Here is a 6168-nt window from a genome sequence, read left to right as displayed (position 1 = left end):
AAATCTTGGCTGTAATCACACGTCTCTTTACCTTCAATGCCAGCTGCTGTGGGTATAGAGATAAGTAAGTCAGGATCTTGGCCTTTCATGTATTAAAAAATCAGAGGGTGGACACAAAAATCAGTGTTGTAAAGGATGGCAATTTTAGACTAAAGCTTTGTTCAAATTGTAATGGGCATAAGGATTGAGAAGCAAGGAGGTCTGCCCAGAGTAGGGGCAGTGGATAAAGAAGGGGACGCTTCCACAGGTGAGATGCCATTTGAGCTGAGCACCAAGGGGTGGTTGCAATAATTCACTAAGTAGAGAACGTGGGAAAGGATAGTCCAGGAAGAAGGAACAACAGGCACAGAGGCATAAAAGCCCCAGGTATATTCTAGGCCTGTGAAATAATTTTGTGGTTATGGAATCTAAGAGTGGAAGAGTGGGAGAGAGGAACAGGAGAAAGTTCTGGGAGATGAGTAGAGGCCTGTTTGCCATGTGCTTTAAGTGCCATTCTATGGAGTCTGAATTTATCCTTTAGGTAATAGGAAACCATCCTTAGATTGGTTTTTAATCAGGGGAATTACATGATCAATAAGTATTTTATAAAGGGAATTACAGAAAGAAAAGAGAAAATTCTGGAGTGCTAAGACGGATAGGAGGAGGAAAATGTTGGCAAGAAAACTAATTATGATTCTATTGAAATGGCTCAAGTAAGAGATGATAAAAAGCTGAAAAGCAAAAGGATGAGATGGAAGAAACAGGTTTGAAGGAAATGTAGGAGCTCAGCACACTCCGGGAAGTGATTGGACATAAGGCAACAAAGAAAGAGGAATACAAAATGACCCTGCAGCATTTAGCTTGGGCGAATGTTGTGTGATTATAAAATTTACTGAGATAGGAACTTAGAGGAGTGAACTGTTTCATATAGATTTGAATTGGGCTGGGTGTTCTATTACACAGAGTAATTTTGCTGTAAAAGCACATCCATCGATTTTTACGTTTTAGGGTTCAATGACGATTTAGCTAAAGACTGTATTCTTCTTAAGGAGATTCAGCATCTACAAAAAATCTATTCCAAACTGGAATTTGCTAGGTACTCAATATATTCTTGTCAACAAAACAGCATTGTAATCTATATATTTCTTTTGACTTTATCTCTAAAGTATAAATAATCACTTCTAGGTCTATAAATCCATTTGTTTTTTCGTTTAAGCATTTCGTTTCTTTCAGCCATGGATAATCCTATGTACATGAATGTCTCAGAAGAAGTTCGTGAAATTATTTCCATTTTCTAGGAGGAAACAGCATAGAGCATCAATCTCTCTTTAGTGATTATTTAAATATTAAGCCATTATTTTGAACTAATCCTAAATTTGGTCTTAACACTAGATATTATTGTCACTATTACATTAAAAATATATTATGTTTAATAGTCAGGTAATGGGATTGTTTCAAAGACACCTTTGTCAGTGAAAATTAGAAAAATATTCTTTTAACTAATCAAATTTTTAAGAAGTCCATGCTTGCTTATTGTATAGAGCTTCACAAAGATTTTAAAGAATTATTTTCCCCAACAATTTTTGAAGTATACGTTTCTTTTATTTTAGAGGCAGGATGTGGAAAGTAGCATGACCCAAACTGTTTACAGAAAAGCAGTCTACACCTCCCTGATTAGGTCAGGGAATTTTGCCTTTACCTGTGCCAGCTGCCTTCTATTAGCACGAAAAACAAATTGTACAATCTATGGTCACTGAACTATGACCACCTTCTCATTCTGAATTTTTTGTCCAAGAGGACCAGGGAATCCAGAAACTGAGTTAGTGGAGAGGAGTGTTGTTAGATACAATTTGTCAGAGGAAGAGTAGAGGGCCCACCTTAAAAACAAACTGAGCTCTCAGAATGGCTACATGTTAGAAAATGAACACAATAGGGACAGTCAGAGAGTAACTCCTGAGAATTTTTTCCCTTTTACATCATAAAGAAATAAAGATAAAAACTAAATGGTCTTGTGATGGAGAGGGCAACCTTTCCCTCCCCGCTTCCCCCAGCTGCACTGCCTTGAAGGCAGCTCCATGGAACTGTTTTGAAATAAATTTAGAAGCTTTGAAAGGCAGGTCCATAGTTGTTCCCACCATTCTGGGGTTAAGGATGAAAGGTTGCTCTGTCTTAAGCCTTCAGACTTTGCAGATTTCTAAATGCATTTTGTTGTATGTAGAAGAAATTTTGCACTCTTGAGAAAAGACAGTGCAAAAATGAGTTGAGACACAATGTCCCTTTATCTCAGGGCAAAACAATCTTGTTTCCCTGTAGTTGAAATAGAGGCAGGGGAAGTCGGGTTGTGGTATCTGAAATCAACAGCCTGTATGGCTGTGCCATTCTCTCCCTGCTCTAGCACCACTCTCTTAACTTGGTATCTGTTTACTTTACAGAAGGCAGTTTTGGAGAAAGGATCATAAATATTCTGGCCCAGTACCCTAGGGGCCACGACAAGCAAAAGAACACACCTGCCTAGAGATAGACCTTGTGATATTTAACTGTGTGTGTTACTTTTTTAATCCACTTTAATAACTGGATTATCCACCCTCCACCCCCCAGCCCCAACTTCTTTGCTTTCTATTTCTGCTCTGAGGCCGTGAACACAGAAATCTCTGCAGGCAAATTACTCCAGAGCCATTGCAGAACAATCCTAGAAGGAACGGTTAAACTCACAGCATCTGGATTCCTGATCCTTTTCCGACATGGCAGGTGTGAGTGTCTGTATAAAATATTCTATGTTTATCTTCAACTTCGTGTCCTGGGTGAGTGTTTTTCTTGTAATGATCAATTTTATGCAAGAAAGGGGATCTTGATATCATAAATATCATAAATGAGAACAGACTCTGCACTAGAGAAACAGAAGAGGAGGAGAGTGTATTTTCCATTTACTTGTTTGGATGTGTTTGTTCTTTCTTTGGTTATTTCAGTAATTGAAAATGAGCCAATGACTCAAAAAAGTGCACTTCGGGTTCTGTGGGGGTAAACATTTCATAAATGTTTTGATATTGTTACAAAACAATCACAGAGGGAAAAAAATACCCCTTAACTAAAAGACAGTTCTTAGTTGTATATCATTCAGGCCTCCCTAGTTTAAGGACCCTGTGGGAAAAATCTGATTTGATTCCATTTGGAGCCTAACTCCTAAATTCTAACCTTTACATCTGGGTTTGAAACAGGTGAATGGTGGGGTGTGATGAGAAAGACGTGAGAAGAGGATCATTTTCAGAGACCCAAAGAAGAAACAATGGTCATGCTAAACTTTAAAGAGAAACAGTAAAATTACTTAATCATGGAAAGATTAAACTAAGGCACTAGTTTTGTATCAGAAATTTAAAGTTAGTATTTTGATGTGTCATTGCCCCATCTTTTAATCAACAGGGTTTGTGTTTTAGCCAGCTCTTATGTTTCTCTTGAAAGTCTGTAGACATAAGAAATAACAAATAAATTGATAAGCAAAATCTAACATTGGAAAGTTGAAAAATGAAATATGGAAAGGCAAAGTGGTTAAGGGATGTTGGGATGTTGGAAAATTGATGTTATCGTTTGTAATATAAATGATGCAATTAAAGATTGTTCAAAAGTAAGTCAATAGAAATAGCCCAAAATACTTACATGAAAAAATTATTTTGTGTACTGGATTAAAAAATGGCTTATGCAGTATAAGGAGGAGAAAGTTCTGGTTTTGTTTTTTACCTGGTTATCTTTAGTAAACAGGCAGCTGGTATCTACATGTTGGTAAATTTCTGTCCTGTTAAAATAATGATGTACCGAGCTAAACTTTAGTAGATGAATATAGTCTTATTGTCTAGAATGACTTTCCATTCAATGTCAGTAGCCCTAGTGAGTACAAGTGATACATATTGGTAAAGTAAGTAAGTAAGTGAGACTATAAATGAGTAAAATAAGAAAGGTTTGTTCTTCGTACTTCCTCTTTTCCTTAGAAAAATGGGCTGCTTTTGCAAATACTAAATGAAGCTCATGAATATATGCCAGATTTTAAAAGTTTGTTCTGATAAATTTCTTCCCTTGAAATATTTAAAATTGGTTAAACATTGAGATTAGAATATAAACAAAGAGATTCCTATGTACTTTGGTTGGTTTTGCTTTTAACTTTTTATTGTGGAGAACCTCAAACATTCACAAAATAGAAAAGGATAATCAACCCCGTCATGCAGCCCCAAAAGCCATGAAACCATGGCCAATCTTTCCCGGTCCATATTCTCATCTACTTTCCCCACCCCATATTATTTTGAAGCAAATCCTGGATATACTATTTCATCTGTAAATACTTTAGTGTATATTTCTAAAAGACAAATAATTCTTTTTTTGAAAAAATGTACCCACAATGTCATCACACTAAAAACTTAATAAGAATTTTAAAACTGATTATCAAGTGTCTATCCAGGGTTCAAATTTCCAATTGCCTCACAAATGTTCCTCTTTGAATCCGAATACAAACAAGGTCCACGACTGCGATTGATTGGTTGATATATCTTTTATGTCAACTTTCATCATTAGGTTCTCCATCCATCTTCATCTTTCCCCCACCCTGGAAGTTTCATGTACTTGTGTGCTTGGTTTGTCCTATTGCATTTTCTGTGATCTGGATTTTGCTATTTGCATACCCACGGTATAGTTTAACATGTTCCCTTGTCTTCTGTGTTATCTCTAACTTAGTAGTTGCACTTGGCAGTTTGATAAGATTCAGGATATTATTTCGGGGGATGGGGCACAACTAGCTTATAAGTGATATTTTGTTCTTTCATCAAGAGGTGTATACTGTCTGACCATCTCACTTTTTGTGATGTTAGTAGCTATTGATGCTTAAGAACCTCAACCCATCAGTTCACTGAGTTTCAAACTGGTGACATACTATTTCTATCATTTTCTTCCTTTACTAGCTGGAATACTTTCAATAAGGAGAGATTTAGCATTTACTAATTGGTTACCATTAGTGCCCAGTTTTTATTTTTTAAGAAAGGCAGCATAAATGTTTCTTACTCTTTTTTTTTTTTTTTTTTTTTTTTGTGGTACTCAGGCCTCTCACTCTTGGGGCCTCTCCCGTTGCGGAGCACAGGCTCCGGACGCGCAGGCTCAGCGGCCATGGCTCACGGGCCCAGCCGCTCCACGGCATGTGGGATCTTCCCGGACCGGGGCACGAACCCGTGTCCCCTGCATTGGCAGGCGGACTCTCAACCACTGCGCCACCAGGGAAGCCCTGTTTCTTACTCTTTACTCAACAGATTTCAAAATGATGAGTTTATTTTCTGGTATCATACAACGGTGATAAGCAAGTATTTCTTTAAATATCCTTATGAAATAATAGATTTAAATACCATCACAGTTCTTATCCTCGTTGATGTGCAATTTATTCCATTTTTGGCCAGTGGGAGAGTCTTCAAGTTGGCTCCTGAGTCCTTTTGACATGACCCTAATAACTTTGATAACTTCTTCACTATTTGGGATGATAAGATGTTCCAGGCTCACTTCCCTATTTCCTGCCCCAGACCTGGAATCAGCATTTCTCCAAGAAGTCTTGATATCTGTTTCTAAAAAGCTGCAGCCATTGTCTCTTTACGATGCAGAATATATATGGGCCATTTAAACAAACTGAAATATAAATATGCTAATAAATGCATGGCTTCTACTTTAATAACGTCTCAAAGTCTTCAAACTAGTAGCAATCCTCAAATTATGAAATAGTCAAAATATATCCATGTTGTATAAAAACAGCATACAAAGTGTTGATGGCTGTTTTAAATACATCAGAGGTCAGTATTTCATTAAAAGCTAATGAATAGCTATTCAGTAGCTAATAGGAATTTGAAACAGATCTGAATTTTAAACTGAAATGAAAAAGACAGTCTAGGAAAGGGGTATGTTATAGGTTCAGGATTATAGATTTGATATAAGAGTACAAGGTGAGTTGTAGACATCTGTACAATACTGTACCCAGTCATTGTTACTGCTTTCCTGGAGAGCTCTGATTATTTTACGGTTACCATTATCTCTGTTTTTCTGATAATGAAGTCTTTCTGATGCTACGGATTTCAGTTAGATATTTCCGACTTCCCTTAAAAGGCCTTGTTCTTCCCATCAGCATAGTGATGGGAAGGGACCTATAATCTTTATATGAGACATCTTGAGTAA

The sequence above is a fragment of the Delphinapterus leucas genome, chromosome 11 (genome assembly GCF_059928025.1).
Source record: "Delphinapterus leucas isolate spDelLeu-1000000601 "Yukka" chromosome 11, BTC_Dleu_Yukka2, whole genome shotgun sequence".
NCBI lineage: Eukaryota > Metazoa > Chordata > Mammalia > Artiodactyla > Monodontidae > Delphinapterus > Delphinapterus leucas.
This window is presented reverse-complemented; position numbering follows the sequence as displayed.